The sequence below is a fragment of the Peromyscus eremicus genome, chromosome X (genome assembly GCF_949786415.1).
Source record: "Peromyscus eremicus chromosome X, PerEre_H2_v1, whole genome shotgun sequence".
NCBI lineage: Eukaryota > Metazoa > Chordata > Mammalia > Rodentia > Cricetidae > Peromyscus > Peromyscus eremicus.
Window position 1 is genome coordinate 47,608,845 of NC_081439.1, and position 20,389 is coordinate 47,629,233.

Below are 20,389 nucleotides of genomic sequence, written 5' to 3' on the forward strand. Positions count from 1 at the left end.
GACAATTGAAAACATCTAGTAGGTGACTGATAGAACATGCTGCTCTACAGTAATGTAATTGATTTTTCACTTAGTTATACCATAAGATCTTGAGTTTTGAGAAGCATTATAAGTAGTCAACAGCCAGACCTAAGACCTGACATATACCCAGTTTTGTTGACTGGTTCCAAGTAGTTGCTTTGAGAATTAGTATCTCTATTCAAGTTATATTTCATTTGTGCTAAACATTTTTAAAATTCTTTTATTGATATGATCTCATATTTGTAGATCCTTTGAAATATCCTTGTATACTATAAACAACCTAGGGTTACTCTCAGTTCTCCAATAGTTTAGAGACAATACAATATATCTATTATAAAAGTCTCTCTCATGGGGATGGTTAAGTAGCTATATTGCTACCATCAAGGTGATTACCATACTAGAGGCAAAGTACAGGCTAGCAGATGGACTCAGCTTCCCTCCTGGTAGACTCCACCCAAGCTGCACCCATCTCTACATGATCTACACTTGATCATCAATTGATGCACATACAGACCAATTGTCCTTCAGTATGATTTCTCCTTATGCTTTTATGTTTGTTCCCAGACCATGGTCATATCTACTTACAAGTTTTTTCAGTTGCTTACATCTGCTGGACCAGTTACTTCCATAGGTGCTTTTTCATGGCCACAGTAAGAACAAACAGCACAACACCTAGAAAAAAAAAAGACTTGAGCTTCAACCAATTTCTCAAGCACAGAAAATGTATTATTTTTTTAGTAATGTCATACAAATATTACAAATTGATTGATGTAAACACCAAAACTCTATTGTCTCACTGTTCTGTGGGCCAGAAGAAATAGACATACATTGATTTAAGCAAAAATTGCTTACAAAGTTGCATGGGAAGGTCAAGGTGGTGCCTACATGGAACCTTCACCCCTAAGTTCAGGTGTCTTTGGTATAAGAACGTACTCAGCAGCCTACCAAAAGAAAAACATGAACACCAACCCAGCCACTAACCCTTTGACCTACAGTCTGTCCTGTCTGCAAGATGTGCTAGGACAATGGTGGCACAGAACTTGTGGGAGTAGCCAACCAATGTCTGATTTGACTTAAGGCCCATTACATGAGATGGAACCCATACCTTCCACTGTTGGGTGATCAAGAACCAGAGATTAGATAACACCGAGACCTAGGAAAAAAACAAATATTACTGGTCCAAAACAAAAGTGTCAATAAAATGACTCCCTATGATATTCTGCTATACTCGTAGATCAGTGCCTTATCCAGTCATCATCAGAGAAGCTTCCTCTAGCAGCATATGGGAACATAGCTGCAGAAACCCACAGCCAACATTATGTGGAGAGAGAGTCTAAATGGGAGGTCTCTATCAAATCCCTCCCTTCAGAGCTCAGGGAATCCCATGGAAGATGAGGAAGAATGATTGTAAGAGCCAGAGGGGTGGAGGACACTAGGAGAACAAGGCCTTCTGAATCAACTAAGCAAAGCTCATATGAAGTCACAGGGACTGAAGCAACAAGCACGGGGTCTACATGGGTCTGCACCAAGTCCTCTGTGTATATAACTTTCAGCTTAGTATTTTTATGGGACTCCTGACTATAAGAACGAGTAGGTCTCTGACTCTTGTGCCTGCTCTTGGGACACTTTACATCCTGTTGGGTTGCTATGTCCAACTTTAATATGATAGTTTTTCTTTTATCATATTATATTTTATTTAATTATATTTTATTATTATGTCTTAGAAGCCTGTTCCTTTCTAATGAAAGACAAAAAGGAAGTGTATCTGAAGGGAAGAGGAGGGAGGGAGGAACTCAGGATTAGAGAGAGGGGAAACTATAATCAGGATATATCGTATGAGAAAAGAATCTATTTTAAATAAAAGGAGGAATAGAAAATTATGCTGGTATCTCTGATGGAACATAGATGCAAAAAATTCTCAATAAAATACTTACAAACCTAAAGAAGAAAGAATTAATTACTTTAAATACAAACTATTTGGGTAGTGATTTAGAGAAAAAAATTAAGTAACTATTTTTTTTTTATTTTTTTTTGATTTTTCAAGACAGAGTTTCTCTGTGAGACAGGGTTTCTCTGTGTAGCTTTGCGCCTTTTTCCTGGAACTCACTTGGTAGCCCAGGCTGGCCTCGAACTCACAGAGATCCGCCTGGCTCTGCCTCCCGAGTGCTGGGATTAAAGGCGTGCACCACCACCGCCCAGCTTAAAGTCACTTTAAATGGGCTCCATTTATAGAACATACTCATTTAACTGACCAACAAGCTGTATCCCTAGAATACTAGTTATCTTTCAATATTCAATTCTTAAGTAAAGTTCAGGCATGCCCAGTCCATAGCCCACAGACCATATGCTGTTGAGGATAGTTATGAAATTGATACAAACTCATAAACTTGCTTAAAACATTAAAATTTGTGGCATTTTTTGTAACTTAATTGCATAGTTGTTAAGTATGAACTTTGCAGATGACAATGTCATGCATGTCATAATGTAGAAATGTTAGACACACCTGGTAGATAGAATGATGATATTTTAAATTAATGTTGAAATATATAAGTATTTTTCTAAGTAGTAGGGTATAGAAGTTAGAAGCTGAGGACTTAAATGGCAGTCAATATATCTTCAGTTTCTGATCCATCCCTCCTATCCTCGTGCAAATGATATGACTTGCACTTTAAGTTCTGGAAACATCTTCTCCATTTTTAAATTACTTGCAACCATACCCTTGCAACTATTTGAGATTTGGTTGTTCTTTTTTCTCCACAGACATTACCCCAAGTTCTCTCCTCTTTGGAGTCAAATAGCTTTAGTCTGTATCCCTGCTCTAACACAAATAACTCAAGTAGGTTAAGTTGTTTTCTCTCTTTGGAACTCAGTTTCTATCATTCTTGACAGACTCCCTCATTCTCATCATAAATGTTGGACTTAACTAGATGGCTCTGGCACATAGCTGGCAGTTATAAGATTGTTGAAAGTACAGCTTATGTAGCCGTGTAATTCTAATTTGAACTCTCAGTAATTCTATGTGTTGTGGATATATTACTTAACATCTCTTAAGTTCACTTACTCATCTGTAAAGTGTAGATAATAACAGTACCTCTCACAGAGTCGGTGCAGAATAAGATAAGACATTTAAATAAAACATCATAGCCAAGAAATGCACTTGTGGCTTAGGAACATAAACACTAGCTGGCTTCCAATTTCTATAGACCTCTTCTGTGAGTGGTTAGAAAATTATATAACTATAGGAACTATGCTTTTAACCATTTTCTAACTCTTTGTTACATGTCTAGACCTCTGCTGCTCAAATTTGGACCAGCATCATCTGGCAACTGCTTAGAAATGTATCCCTTCAGTCTCCATCCCACACTTAGTGGTTCAGAGTCTACATTTATTTAAAAGATTTTGAAAAGATTTATTTCCAAGAAGAAATGGTGAGAGTTCATATTTTGTCAATGTTTGACAACTGTTCTTTTCTAGCCATGAAATATATTCTCCTGTGAAATAAAATAAGAAATATTTCTTGCACAGGATTGATGATGAAACCACTATCTTTTATGTACCATCAATGCAAGAATACTGTATACCAGAATCTACATTTTTTTCTATATCCCTAGTGACACAGAAGCACAATGAAGTTGTGGGGACAAGTACTCTAAAGCTTGCCCAATGCCCTTAGAGAAATAACATAGCAGGAATGGGTTTCTAGCCACCTTCTCCAATTCTACACATAAATCCATCTTTCATCTTTCTTAGGTGTCAGAGTAGAATTCATGATCTCTAGCCACTTGGCATGTATTTACTACCTAGTTCTGATTTCCAGATTATTTCAGTTTTAGTTCATCTTGAATTCAGGATTTTGACAATTATACCTCCCAACTGCATAAGATTTCTGAACATAAATCAAATTCATGCTTCCCAAGTACTCTGAGTGCAATGTTTTCAATAAAGTTTGTCAACAATTCCATTGCTTCAGCTATATAACACATGCAAAGTCTTAAAACTAATAATAAACTATTAAAGAAAAATGTATTTTTTCACCCTGAAAAATGTCTTTAATGTATTTTCAGATATTTCAATATGCACAGTCATACTTTATTAACACCTGCATTATTAATATAGGAATAAACACTGTCTGTGGTTCCCCAAAACACTCTTTTATAATCCAAATAACTTAAATATCTATTAAGGCCAAACATACTGCCATTTTTGAAGCATTTTTGACTACACATCTCATAATGATCTTCAGAGCATATACATATGCTAATGTATTTGGTTGGAAAGTTAGATACAATAGTTAATGTTGAAACTACCCTTATTCAAGGGAACTTCCTAATAAAGATTTACTTTTGTGTGTGCTTATCAGAGTGTAAATGGGATTGTTTTCCACACCCTTTCCACTCCTGCCATGTGTACTCGTTGGATAAAGGGCAACACATTAGAAGAGATTATTTATATTAATTTCACTAAAGTAGAATAAATAAAGACATAAAGTTATAAATGTTTCTCAGGCAGAGAATATCACCATGAAAGGTCACCCAAAACTCAATGACAATTTCAAGTACATTCAACCTCAAAGGCATGCAAATATAATGCTTGTGGAATTGTTAAAGTGATTATGTGCATTCCTTTACTTGTGTTTATGTATCTGCATTATAACATTGACCTTCCATGTAGAATTAGAGGAGAAAATGTAATTAAAAAGCATTATATGTTCTACACTCCAATATAAAATGGCCCCTATTGACATGCCAATGTCAAACTAACAGTTTTAAAGATAAAATGAGTGAATGAGCAAATAAATGGAGATAAGTATATGCCTTTTTCTAACTTGTGAGGGTATGGATGAATGAGGAGAATGGAGACAAAGAATGAGTTAGGAGGACAAAGCCCTCTGTGCTCACAGCATTGGTGAACTGGGGCTCTGGGGAGTGCGACAGTGCAAGGGATGGGAGTAAATAAGAGGTGCTTCCATTAGTCCATTTAAGGAGTAAATATGCACACTGGAAAACTCCATGTGATCTCTTATTTATTTGCTAACTTAAACTACGCAAACAATAGGTAGAAGCCTAGTACTGCAAACTGATGTGTTCAGAATCAATATGATAAGAATAAAAGAAAATTTCAGTATTCTGAACCTTGGGTATTATACACTTAAAGAAGTCTTACTCGGGATGTTCATGGAGATGTTCTTTTAACCCATTCATACTGGTCTTGTGGGCAGAAGGTACTTACGTTGGGTTCTGACACTTAATATTAGCAACTGACTCTAACCCTTTTAGGACAGTACAGTTAGATGAATAGTCACATACTAGCAGGTTTGGATGTCGTTGAGGATAGACCTCCATTCCTCACACGCAGTGGCTTGTAAAAGCAGAAATGAAATAGGTAGGACTTTGATTACTAGTCAACAGAATGAGTACTTAATTGTATTTCTGGACCTGAATAGAGACATGAGATTCTACTGCCAGAAAGATAATAAGATTACACTCTGTCTAGCAAGAGGCTTTCTTGTAAAGAACAAGACATAACATTATCTTCTCCCTCAAAAGTTAATCCAAACAAACAACGCTGTCGATCATCTGGGAAGGGAAATGCCCCTCAAGAAGTTTTCTCAAAACTTTAAGAAACAGTATAAAGCTAGCCTAAAATGTGGGTTGACAGAATGGTCTCTGGGACCACAGCCCACTCTCCCCACATGGCAGTATTTCTGTCTCTAGAAAATGGTCACTTTGGCCATTGCCCACTTTTACCTTTGAGAGTGCCACTACTTTACCTTATAATAAATGCCACCAATCTATCACATTATGCTCCATGTTTCTCTTCTGAATGCTTGAAATGGGGAGCAAAAGGGAGACCAGAGTGAGACTATAGTATTAGTGACAAGGATGCTTCTCTTTTCCTGTATTTGTTTGTTTATCAGGTTTGGTTTGAGACACAGTTCTTGTCCTGTATCCCAGAGTATCCTAGAACTCATTATGTAGCTCAGGCTGGTCTCAAATTCAATGATCCACTTGCCTCAGCCTTCCAAATGCTAGAATTATGGGCATGAGCCATCTCACCTGGCTGGAAGTTTTTCAATTTGTTTTACATTCTTTTGCTCCACCTGGATACTTTTTTCAGATCACAGTATAACATCTCTCTATATTTACCACTGTCTATATGTACTGTGTCTGCACTTAGTGCTTTATCTTCTATGTCCTCCAAACATTCAAAATATGTTAATACCTGATGTTTCCCATAATGTTTTTATGATAGATATATTACACATAAAAGAAAAGTTTTTCCCTGTTTTAACAAATAAATTGATTGTAAAATAGTTTTAAAGTCTAAATTCTCCTTTCATTGGCATTTCTACCAACTATATTTAACTCAAGAAATATATATTGAGATTATGCTATGCACCAAGCACTTGGTGTATAAAGCTCTATAAAACATGATTTCACCTTGAAGTGGAATATGATTTATACCTTTTCCTGGTGAATTTAAAAACTATTTATCAGGATTTAAAAAAAATGTGTGGAATTCAAAACTTTCAAATGAACACATATAAACTGTACTAGTTATTTTATGGTACTGTCACCAAAATACCTATCAGAAACACCTTAAAGGGATGATTTTTTTCTCACAGTTTTAGAGATCGCCATTTATGGTTGTTTGGTTCGATTGGCTTGTCAGAGCATCATGGCAGCCACAATATGTTGCAGAAAAGAGTTGTTCACTATGTGGCTAACCAGAAAGTAGAGAAAAGGGACTGGCCATGCTTAGAGCTTGCTTTTTCCTTTATCCCTTTTTCCTCAGTTTGTCCCTAGGTCATGAGATGGTGTTGTCCACATTAACGATGGGTCTTCCTCTCTCAGATGATATTCCAAAAACACCTTCATAGATATACCCAGAACTCAAGGCAGTTCTTAAACCAATCAAATTTAAACATTGTGTAAGTAAAGAAAATTACAAGTCTAAAGCAAAACTAATCAATATATATTATAAAACTAATAGCTAAATAATCTTCCTGCATTTCATGTCTTATTAGATTCTAACTGAGAAAGTAATGACTAAATGTTATATGATCTCCCTTTATCACATAGAATCTGATAGTTACATAGTAAGGATCTGACAAACAATTCTAAGTTGAGAAGTCCAAGAACATCATATTTTTTCCCATTGAAGCAAGGTTTCATAGCCCAGGCTGGCCTCAAAATAAGTAGCACAGAATGACCTTGAACTTGCCTTCACCTCCTGAATGCTGGTATTAAAGGTTATTTCTATTATCACACCTGGATTATGCAATGACAGGGTTCAAACCCAGGACTTCATGCCAGGCAAGCATTCGACCACTGAGCCATAACCTCAGGCTTTAGTTTTGATTTTTCAAAACTTTGTAGCTTCAAACAGAATGCTAGAGCAGTACCAGAAAGCATTTTTCTACAATGAAATAAAAGTATTCTTCTAGCCTTACAAAAGAAAATAGTAAATATGGCAGGCAGGAAGAAAGCCTGGCCAATAGGCAGACATGTGGCCAGGCAAACTTTTTCGGGACAGGGAAATTGTCTGAGTTGATTTAAGCTTATCATAGAATCTATTTATAGGACTATTGTAAAACCACAACAGGAACAAATGCCTCACAGGTTGATGGAAGACCAAAGCCAAAAATATACCTTTACAGATTAAGAGTTCTATTTACAGCCAAAACAGTTTTTAAAAAGTTCCTGCTTGTTTGGTGCTAAATCCTAACTAAGACAAGTTCATTTGTCCTGTGTTAAGTCCCTGCCAATTATGGTTTTTGTTTGTAATCAAGGGTAAGTTCCTGGTCTGATGTAAACTGCATGTAAACCCCACTCAGTTGATGTATATCCTTGCCTTTGTTCCTCCCCTTTTCATTGTATTTACCTCCATTTACTTGATGTATATCCTTGCTTTTGTTCCTCCCATTTTCATTGTATTCTTTTAACAGTGAATAATCACCAACCCTCTTAACCCTGTGAACACCTATCTCTCCTATAAGAGGGACTTCAAGAGGCCTGTGAGGGCTGCACTCTCAAACCCCAACTTAGGGGGAGACAGCTTGCTAGTCAGTTCCAGGTACACCCCAATACAGCTTACTTTAATTTGGACAGTTGTGGAATAGGTCTTTTCTTTGTTGTGACTCTCAGGATTAATATATGGAGGCCCCAGCAAGATAGACTGTCCACCCAAACTTTGCTGAAGCTGGGGCAGGGGTTTTCATTCCAGGATCCTTGAGAAGCTGGTGAGCCACCCCAAGGGTGCATTCACCTTAGGATAGATAACCTAGCTGATCCAAGGCCCTGAGAAGTGCCTTCCACTATGCAAACTCCCTGGTGAATGGCTATACTTGAAAGGAAAACAGCAAGCATTTTTTCCTTTTTTTTTTTTTTTGAGGAAGCTTCCGTCTGGTAAGTCAATGGTTCTGTGGGATCCTAGTCTGGGGATGTGGGGGACCTGATGAGGGCCACCAATCCTTTGTCCAGGGCAAAGAGAGATGTTCAATAGCCCACTGGTTATTTCTGGCTAATTGGGAGTTTGGTCAGAGTCTGACCTGCCTTGGTGCACTGAGGATGCCCTGGTGACATTGGGGACCGGGTTTAGAAACTTAGAGAGGCCCAGCACTTTGGCACCATCATCAGAGTTCCAACCAATAGGCTGCCCAACAAAGCCAAGGACACTGGGGGGCCAGACCTAGAATTTGGAGAGGTCCAGTGTGAGGACATTAGGCAGTCTAGAGGTTGTACAAGGAGACAACTAAAAGAGCCTCCTGTTACATTCTGTTGGTCCGACTGTTGAAACCTGTGGGACACCACTTGTTACTGTCTTCTTTGTTGTTATCCTTGCTTTGGGTCATGTTTTGAGTCTGGTCTGTCTTTATGTGTTACCACTTGGTGTTACTAAATTAGATGAACAACATGGGAAACATGATTGGTAAACTAGACAGCCCTCTGACTTGTGTTCTAAAAAACTTTAACAAATATACCCTCTATAGTTAAGGAAAATGTTGACTATCCTATCACTAGGAGCTGGCTGAGAATGTTTTGTGAGCTTGAGTGGCCCAAGTTTGGGGTCAACTTGGCCCCCTGAGGGCACTGGGTAATAGTAAATATCATCCATGGGAATCATGGCCAACGGAATCAAGTTGGATATATTTTGTCCTGGCACAAGGCCACTTCTGTCCCGCCTCCCTGGATGAGAGTATTCATGATCCAGAGCAGGCAGGTCAGCCAAGCTCTCCTAGTTGGTACAAGTGTCTTCAAGAAAGTGGCAGCCCAGACTCAGGAGCCCACTCTACAAGAATCTGCAGTACAAAACCAAGAGTTTATTTCAAAACCTGTCCTGCAGAAATCACCAGAGGAATTGGAGCCACTCTTCCCCACTTATAACCACCTCTATGCACAGCTTCCTTCGAAGTCTGAGTCTCCCATCTTATCTCCCTTCTCACTGCTTTCATTATGATTACTCTACCTTTGCTTGGTATTTATTTTAAAAATTATGAAACTAACAAACAGGGAAGATAAAAAGCTGTTAGGAGATAACTAGGAAAAAATATGGTTTATTCCCTGAAGGATGAAGGAAATAATATAGATCTTCCTTTCAAGAGAAAGTATGTCTTATCCAATCCAGATTAAGAATTGACTAGATTCTTAAGGTAAACACTTATGATCCAAACTCACATTAGCAACTCTTGCAGTTTGTAATAAATGTTGTGAACGAATCAGGAGCAGAACGTAGAACTGTAACACACTTGACCTGAAGAGGAGAGCAGAACTCTCTTCACTGTAGGACAAAAGGGAAAACTAGCCCCTGTCTTTGGACTCTTCCCTCAGATTGACCCAGAAGGACAACTTCCAGGTGTTCCTGCTAAGTTTTAGGACTTCTCAGAACTACTGCATTTTAAAAATTCTAGTAGTTAAAAAATTCCCAGTCTCTCTTTCTTAGCTCCCTCTATTGCCAATGCCCACTGATTTGAAAGAATTAAATCCAAAGTCGCATCTCTTCTCAGGTCTGCTGCTAACTTTAGAAGGTAATGTTATAAGCAGACACACAACTTCCTCCAGAACGGTTCTCTAAATCAGGGGTGACCTACATCTGCCACCTGACATGCTCTCTGTAAATAATGTTTTATCAGAACACAGGAGTACACTGTTTATGGCTGCTATCAGACTACAATGACAGACTTGAGTGATTGAGACAGAGACCATATGGACCACAAAGCTGGAAATATTTACAATCAGGCCCTTTACAGAAAATGTTTGTTGACCTTGCTGGAGATAATAAAAATGTCATGCTGCTGTTATGCCTTTCACTGTGCACAACACATGAAAGGAAGAGTGGTATTATAACTTTGTGAAAGAAGACATACAATAGCCAATGAGCACTTGGAAAATATGTACATCGTTGTACACTAGGGAGATGAAAATTAAAATCACAATAACTAAGCCTGCTAGCACACACTGGCAGTCTTAGTACTTTGGAGGCCAAAGTGAAAGGAGAATGAGTTTGAGGTCATCCTAGGTTGCATAGTTTCTTCCTAGAAATAGCCTGTCTCAAAAACAGAAAAGCAGCTCCACAACAAAAGAACCAAAATGATAACCAGGCATGGTGGTTTGCATCTGTAATCCCAGAGCTCAGGAGACTGGGGGGGGGGGACTGCAATTCCCAAGCCAGCCAAGAATACAAAGCAACACCCCATACCCCAAAATTACAAAAAAAAAAATCTGAAATGTAGTTCACCAAGACTCTTAGGCTTCATACTGAGGCCTAGAAAGAAACTGAATAATTATGGCACTGATTGGGGTTTAGAATAGTTATCATACTGAAGAGAGAAAATAATTTCTCACATTTCCTCATACAATCACATTTCCACAATTCTTCACATTCTCCTAATTTTTCACAGTACTTCCTAAATGTCACTAGACAATAGGCTTTCTCCTACTTTGGGTGGTTAAACAATGCCCAGAGTAGCACATAAAATAAAGTGAGGAATGATGACTGAAGCTAATTTTGGCCAGGACATCTTGAACAACAAATGGACCCTGGGAAACAAACAAAAAGGAAACTTTGAAAATAGCCTTTGCTCCTCCACTAAGCCATTCCGTAAAAAGGACTGAAAGAATGCGATCAGTGCATGTTCAGAGTGTAAAATTGTTATTCAGATGAGAGGCTCCAAATTCCCATCTGCCTAGTGTTTTCCTCTCTCCTCCTATAAAGGAGCTCACCCTAGGATCTTACCAGGTTGTGCAGCTTGTAGAATTCTGCCTTGGCTTGCAATTGATAGGATTTGTCCCCAGTTTTTTTTTTCCAAGAAAAAAATCATTAAAGATTTCATTCTTCATGGTTTTCCAAACTACATGAGCTCAGCAAACAGATTTAGTTTTAAAAGTTACTTATCAACATTGACAGCGTTCTCTTAAGAACAGCTGTTGCCTGGTAGACTACAGTGTTAACCTACCCCTGCATTTAGAAACAATTCTGCTTTGAAAGAATATTGCACATTTAGCACCCTCCCCTTAATTACCAAAGACATTTGCATGAGAGGCCCATTTTTGTTGGGCAATTCACCTTCTTCGGTTTTTTTTTTCCCCTATGTTTTAAGTTTAAGACCTGAAAGGTGCAGTTCTGTAATGAGTTTAGCTTGTAAGCAAGAACCATATTCTCGTCACAGGCCTGGCTTTAACAGCCCATTTTTTAAATTTTGGAATTGCTTTCTTTTCTTTTATGGCACTGGCTGTCAAAGCCAGTTCTTTTGCAGTTCTAATTGTGAGCTGCAAGGTCATTTGAGCCTTGGCTCTGACGGCAGAAAATGAATTTCTAAAGAAAGGAAGCACTCCTCATTCTTTTAATGTTTGAGATACTGAGGAGAATTTGCATAGTCTGTGGTTTGCAATTTTTACTACTGACATTAGTCTTAAGGGTGCTGAGTACATAAGATTATTCATCATCATGTAAATAGAGATAAGTTTGTGAGGGAGTGCTAGAAAAACCAAATAGGAGAAAATATTGATGTAATAAACACTAAAATTCTCTTGTCTTCTTCCATAGTAATTGTTTATGCTATGGAATGGTATCTGTGAACTATTTGCTTCCTACATATGTCTTGAAATAAATTGCTACTGATATTCTAAAGTTCACTATTTAACTGAGCTAAGTTAATATTCCAAAATGACTATTTCAAAGCCTTACAAAGTTTATCATTTCTTATAGCAACACATGGTATGTACATATAAGAACATTACTGTACAAGTAATGCTTTTAACCTTTTATTTTATTGTGAAATATTTTAGTATATGAATATTTTCTAAGGAGAATGGAACTAAGTAAGGACATGCATTGAGACAAGAACGATGAATTTTTAGTTAGCAGAACATCAAATGTACTTATCTCTTCCTAAAGAGGAAATGGCAGTTTTTTTAAGGGTACTCTGCAGGAGAGAAGAATAGGAATAAAAGAAGGCATAGAGGAAGAAAAAAGTGGTGCTGCATACCATCTATTGTTTATTTAGCATACAGTCAATACTACATAGAAATGTTTTTGAAAACATGCAATATTAGGCAAGTGACTAATGTAGCAGAAGAAAAATATACTTCTTTATATAAGGCCTACTTACGTTTTTATTATCAACTAATGAAAATCAAAATGATTTTCGGTATTAAAAAGCCGAGGGCTTCAGGAATAACTTAGTGGATAAGAGTGTTTTCTGTGAAAGCAAGAGGGCCTAAGTTCAAACCCACAGCACCCATGTAAAACCAATCATGTCCCCAAGTGCATTTCACTCCACTGTCCAGGGACAGAGACAGGTGGATGCAGGAGCTAACTGGCCATCCAGCCTAGGCAAACAGCTTTAAGTGCAGCAAGACCTTGTTTTAAGGGAGGGAGAAAGGTAAATTGATTCACTGTATACTAACAGTACATTGTCACAGTGCTTTTTCCTCTCTTCTCATGTGAATATTAAATTGTCATAGATAGATATTGCACTACCTATAACCTGCCAACAAAAATTTATAGCCTACTTAGGTTGTGTAACTATCCCATATCAAAAAATGTGTTTCTGCTCACTGGTTACCCATTGGCTGGGAATAGTGGTGCACACCTACGATCCCATCACTCAGAAGCCTGAGGATCAAGAATTCCAGGTCAACCTAGGCTATATAGTGAGACACCATCTCAGAAAACATAGAAAATACTTTTCACTAGTGGAGACATCATTTAACCAAGTAGTCCATGACCGTCCTAGCAGTGGAAAGGGGACACAAATACTACATTGAACAGTGGAATTCATTACAAGTTAAAGTATTTGAAAAGAATTTATTGAAGAAGATACAATTTGAGCATAATTCTGAATGAGGAAACAGGAAGTTAAAAGTAGCTTAAGCTAGGGAAGAAATGACATTGACATTATATAATCATCATAGAAATTGCTGAAAAAATACCAGGAATCATAGGGAGACTTGCTGACTGCAAATGGAGGGTATCTGAAGATGTCATTGGATAGGACAGGAACTCAAACAAGACAGGAGCCTGGAGGCAGAAGCTGATGCAGAGGCCATGGAGGGGAGCTGCTTAGTAGCTTGCTTGTCATGGCTTGCTCAGCCTACCTTCTTATAAAACCAGGGATAGCGCAACAGTCCAATTAAGAAATGGTCTATAGAACTAAACAGAGAATTCTCAACAGTGGAAACTCAAATGGCTGAAAGATATTTAATGAATTGCTCAACATCCCTAATTATCAGGGAAATGCAAATCAAAACGACTCTGAGATACCACCTTGCACCTATCAGAATGGCTAAGATCAAAAACACTGAAGACAGCTTATGCTGCAGAGGATGTGGAGCTAGGGGAACTCTCCTCCACTGCTGGTGGGAATGCAAGCTTGTACAACCACTTTGGAAATCAATATGGTGCTTTCTTAGAAAATTGGGAATCAATCTCCCCCAAGATCCAGCTATACCACTCTTGGGCATATACCCAAGGAATGCTCAATCATACCACAAGGGCACTTGCTCAGCTATGTTCATATCAGCATTGTTTGTAATAGCCAGAACCTGGAAACAACCTAGATGCCCTTCAACTGAAGAATAGATAAATAAAATGTGGTACATATACACAATGCAATACTACTCAGCAGAGAAAAACAATGACATCATGAGGTTTGCAGGCAAATGGATGGATCTAGAAAAAATCATCCTGAGTGAGGTAACCCAGACTCAGAAAGAAAAACATGGTATGTACTCACTCATAGGAGGATACTAGATGTAAAGCAGGGATAACTGGACTGCTACTCACAACTCCAGGGAGGCTACCTAGAGAGCAGGACCCTGGGAAAGACACAGGGATCACCTAGTGACAGAGAAATGGATGAGATCTACATGGACAACCTGGACGTGAGTGGGGGTAATGAAGGGCAAGGGTCGAGGGAAAGAGATCTTGGGGTAGCGGGAGATCCCAGCTGGATCAAGAACAGAGGGGGAGAACAAGGAATAAGAGACCATGGTAAATGGAAACCACATGAGAATAGAAAGAAGCAGGGTGCTAGAGAGGTCCACAGAAATCCACAAGGATACCTCCACAATAGACTACTGGCAATGGTCAAGAGACAGCCCAAAATGACCTACTCTGGTGATAGGATGGCCAAACACTCTAATTGTCATGCTAGAAACCTCATCCAATGACTGAGGGAACCGGATGCAGAGATCCATGGCCAGGTGCCAGGTGGAGCTCCAGGAGTCCAATTGGCGAGAAAGAGGAGGGTTTGTATGAGCGAGAATTGTTGAGACCAAGGTTGGAAAAAGCACAGGGACAAATAGCCAAAGAATGGAAACACATGAACTATGAACCAATAGCTGAGGAGCCCCCAACTGGATCAGGTCCTCTGGATAAGTGAGACAGTTGATTCGCTTGATATGTTTGGGAGGCATCCAGGCAGTGGGACTGGGACCTGTCCTCAGTGCATGTGCTGGCTGTTTGGAACCTGGGGCTTATACAGGGACACTTGGCTCAGCCTGGGAGGAGGGGACTGGACCTTCCTGGATTGAATCTACCAAGTTGACTCAATCCTCAGGGGAGTCTTTGCCATGGAGGAGATGGGAATGGGGGGTAGGCTGGGGGGAAGGCAAGGGGGGCAGGAGGGGGAGTCCATGGCTGATCTGTAAAATTAAATTAAATTATAAAATAAAATTTAAAAAAAGCAGGGATAGCACCCGGCCCATGGATAGCACCACTCACCATGGACTGAGCCCTCTCTAATTGATCACTAATTGAGAAAATACCAAACAGCTGGATCTCAAGGAGGCATTTTCTCAACTGAGGCTCCTTGCTCTCTGATGATGATGATGTCAAGTTCACATACAAACTCAGCCAGTACACTGGTCATTACTCATATAATACACTCATATTATTAAAAAAATAAAAACATTTTTAGCACTTACTGCAACTGTACACTGTGCTGCAAGCCTTGATAACAAAGGGAGGAGAAATAGAGTGGTATAAAAAAGTGGTATGAGGAAATGGCTATATTTGGGCATAAAAGAACTCTAGTATATAAAACCTGAAAAGAAAAAGTCAGCGAGCAAGATGATATGAAGAATAAAATCCAAAGGAAGAGAAGGATTTAAGTAGTATCTGATGCAAATAAGCCAAGTGAATATCAATAGAAGCATGTCAGGTGAATTTAGCAGCCCACTTTAAAGGAATGTTTTGGATGTGTCAAAGGGCAAGATCACTGTTGTTACTTTTGTTTAAAGATAGTAACTGGCTTCATTTGACATTCTAGAGTGAGGAAATACTTCATTTAAAAAACAGAATAAGCTTTTCAATGAGATGAATGGAGGAGCTTAGATTTACAGACAGAGAAAGGCTATAGAAAGCAGAAAGAAAGAAAAAAACTTTGATTGGTTATTTCAAAGTAACTTTCCCCATAAGAGGATGATAAAAGACAGAACAGAAAAAAAAAACGTATTGGTTAATATCATATTATTTCAGATCACTTTTTTGTTTGTTGTGTTTTCTGAGACAGAATCTTTATAGCCCAGGCTAGCTTCAAATTCTCTATCTTCCCACTTCAGCCTCCCTAGTACTGGGATTACAGGATTACACTACCCTACTCTATGATGCCCAACACAGGTTGCCTTTTTTGTGTAATGATTTAGGCATAAAGAATACCCACTACCATGCTAGTCATAACTAGCCTGTTTGAAAAATTTGGCTGTTATCTTTGCTTTCTCTACCTCCTCGTTAGCTAGAAAAATCAGATAATAGTTTAGTTCAAGGTTTACTGACACACACCTATAATCCAACTACTCAGAAGCCTGAGACAAAAGGATCCCAGTTTGAGGTCAGTCTGGCCTGCAAACCAAGACCCTACTTCAAAGGAAAAAAAATTACCACAACTTAGTTTTTCAAGGGATCATGTGCATGCCAGGTAGTAAGACTAGGAAACAACTGAGTTTCTGTTAGTTGACATGAAACTTCATTTGCAGTGTATTCTACCAGGGCTCAGGGTAGAAAACAATGGCCTCCTATAATTTTTAACCAACATTTGAAAACTAAAAATAGAATAGCATTAGTTACATTTTGCCTCTTGGATACAGTCTTCTCATATATCTATATATTCCTTATATTACTTTCTTTACAGACAGTCTACTGGCATAAGGCTGTGAACAAATGGTTGGGGCTTAAGAAACACCACACCATTTTCAGCAGATTTCTTTTGTTGCCTCAGTTGTATGAAGTTTATGAGACCAAAGCATTTTTCAATAGTGTTCATACATTTATTTCAAACTTTTTCTTCTCAATTTAAAATAGTAATGCAGTACTGCAATGAAGAATAATATTGAAATAATTGCTTTTAAAATAACAGACAAAGATGATGTGATGGAAAATACTGCCTTGCAAGCTGAGTTATCATTCAATAGATTGAAATGTTTTTCATCAATTCATGTATGAAAGTATGAATTTCATTACCAACACACAGTGAGGTAGTCAATATCTAATGTATAAAGTATACGTGGCTAAAAAGTCAAATATCTGAAAAATGAGGTTCATCTCTACCTTGTGCTTGAAACTTAAATTCACTGAAATATCTTCAAAGAAGTTTCTAAAGAAAATATTTAAACTTTTTTTTCACATAAAATTAACTAGCATGTAGTTTTTGGAAATTTTCTTAAAAATTCCTTTCTACTTCACAATAATGGTCTGGAATCCCTCTGTTACATGTAGGGAAGTACCACTAAATGGCTGTTGAGAGGCTTATCACATTTTAGAAAAGATTGTTCTGCATCATCTTAAGAGAGAAGTCCACCCTCAGTATTTGACTTCCTTGGCTTGTTTTCAACAAGAATCCTATTAGGTCAATTTAGCAAAGAATTGCCCTACTTTCTTAATTGTTTCCTTTCATTGATTCCCCCATTGACTATACACCCCCTCCTTTTCTTGTATTCAGAGTTGAACCCAGTTCTATACTGAAGTCTCCTTTCTCCTCATTTAACAGTTTCTTATTGAATCTGCTTTCATGACTTTAACTACTATTGGGCTTTATACTTTGCTTTAACGCCTGCAAAAGGCTAGTTAGTGTTTAGAGGGATATGTTAGAGGAGTTGCATAATAGCAAAAACTGACAAATGGGAATACATTAAATTAAAAAGCAAAGGAAGTATCAGATGGAAGACATGGCATATAAAATAGGAGAAAATCTTTGCCAGCTCTTTGTTCAATGAAATATTAATACCAGAATATATAAAGAACTCAAATAATCAAGCACCAACAGAATAAATAATCCAATCAATAAATAAGAAAGTGAGCTAGCAGATAGTCCTCAAAAGAAGTACAAATAGCTATTGAATACATGAAAATTGTTCAATAGTCATAGCCATCATGGAAATGAAAATATAACTGCATTAAAATTCTATCTTATTCCAGATAGCATGCAAATTGTGAGGAAAAAAATTAAACAATAAATTTTGGAAAGATTGGGTCAGGCAGTGAATCCTTAATTAGTTGTTGATGGAAATGTAAATTGACCCAACCACTATGGAAATCAGTGTGAATATTCCTTAATGAATTAAATATAGTATTATGTATTTTATTTTATTATTATTCCTTAGATAACTGTTAGTTTTCTACTGATAGACAGAAACAATCTGTAGATCCAGATGGGAGGGGAGGTGGGGAAGAACTGGAATTAGTTGGGGAAGGGGAAGCCATAATCAAGAGTATATTGTATGAAAAAAATCTACTTTCAATAAAAGGAAATAGAGAATTATGACATTATGATATAATCTGCCTATACCATTCCTGGGAATAAACCCAAGAGAGTCAAAGCTATCCTATTATATAGATAACATATACTCATATTTATCACACTGATATTTACAGTTAACAGCTTTTGAAATCAGTCTAGGTGTTTGCTAAGAGATGGATGAGTAAAGAAAATGTATTGTATTTTAATATAATCAAGTTTTATTCACTTAAAAAGAATTAAGTTGTGTCATTTATAGGGAAATGGAAAGAAATAGAGATCATAACATTAACTCATACTGCAAACTCTCATATAATGAACTTATGGAGGAAATAATGAGATGGACATAAATGAGGGATGACCTGGGGGCAAAATGGGACTGGTAGAAGAAAGAGTAAGAGAGTAAATGAAAATGCTCCAATACATTATGGCTCAAAAAAAGTATAAAAGATGCCTAGGAAATGTGGTATAACTCAGTGGTAGAATATATCCTTAATATATGTGAGGCCCTGGGTTTAATTCTGAGCCTAGAAGAGAAAAACAAAATATTGAATCACAGTTTAAACTTTCATTGCAGTTTAAAATGGCTTGTCACAATGCTAGATATTTAAAAATTTAATATGCTCAGTGTTATTCAGCCAGCTTTGGGGAAAAAAAGTCTCACATTCTACAACTGAGTCTCTTCTGTCTGAATGGCATTTTATAATTTTCATTCAAGTCCCTTAAATGTACATACTCATCAAGAAATAGTTCCTTGATAGAGTAGGCTAAGGAAATGTTTGGTATGTGCAAATGATGAATGACCAAAAATGTTTATATATGACTATTGTCAACTATGAAATAAACAGTGGAAAGTTTTGAATGACTGATCAGAGGTACAGAATAGGTAAACTATGAATACATAATGAGTATAAGAAACAATTAAAATAAGTGTATATGTGTGTCTTTATTGGCATTGAATTAATATCAAAATATGCTGTCCGGGGAAAGGAAATGTAAAAAGCAGGTCTCATGCTGTGGGATGGTCTATATGTCAAATGTGTTGCTGATTGGTCATTAAATAAAACACTGATTGGCCATTGGCTAGGCAGGAAGTATGGGCAGGACAAGGAGGAGAATAAAGCTGGGAAGTGGAAGGCTGAGTCAGAGAAGCACTGCCAGCCGCCACGATGACAACCAGCATGTGAAGATGCCGGTAAGCCACGAGCCACGTGGCAAGGTATAGATTAATGGAAATGGATTAATTTAAGCTGTAAGAACAGTTAGCAAGAAGCCTGCCACGGCCATACAGTTTGTAACCAATATAAGTCTCTGTGTTTACTTGGTTGGGTCTGAGTGGCTGTGGGACTGGCAGGTGATAGCGATTTGTCCTGACTGTGGGCCACGCAGGAAAACTCGAGCTACAGTCTCATGTGACTTTAGCTCTTTAAATGTAAGCAAGCTCATTTGTATGTGTGTTTTAGGGTAAAAATCTAGGGAAGTGAACAGCATAATTTTAACAGTGATTATGTTGTAATGGTGATTTTATATAATTTCTACATCATTTCTTCCTTATTCACTGGGCTTTTTAAAATGAGTTTCTGTTTTTCACAATAAAGAATAAAACTTATTTTGAGGGAAAAATTAAGTTCTTCAGCTGTCTTTTGAAAATGCATGAAGAAATTACATAAACTTTTCTCTGTCATGAAGAACCTAAATTCTATTTTCAACCATAGATCTGAACAACACAGAACTCCTACTGAATTTTCCTCTACTAAAGAATCAGCAAAGAACTACACATGGAATATACCTAGCTACCTACTCTCTATAAGAAATCACCCTGACATTTAATGGACAGAAACAACAAACATCTGTTATCTCACCATTTTGGGTGTCAGGAATCCTAAAATCAGCTAGATGCTTTGAATGTAGTCTTTTACAGCACTGCAATAAAAAAGGCTTGCCAGAACTCTAGCCATCTCAAGACTCAATTGGCAAAGAAGCCACTTCTGCTTTCACATAACTTGACAAGACCTCATCAGCTCACCTTCCAAACTGACCCATGGAGGCCTTTCTCTGGGCTTACCTCACAATTTGAAAGATGGTTTCCCTAGAGTTAACAAGGCAAAAAAATGAGAGACAGACAGCACTCAG

The 20,389-nt window shown here is 37.7% G+C and overlaps 1 protein-coding gene across 1 annotated transcript in view; it reads right to left on the minus strand.

The window, feature by feature from the left end:
- Nucleotides 1-20,389, minus strand: part of LOC131899949 (melanoma-associated antigen B18-like) — a 561,424-nt gene that overhangs the window by 417,632 nt on the left and 123,403 nt on the right. Inside the window, exon 2 of the mRNA XM_059251429.1 lies at nucleotides 607-693. The gene's annotated coding sequence lies outside the window, so the exon portion shown is untranslated. The remainder of the gene's footprint in view (nucleotides 1-606; nucleotides 694-20,389) is intronic.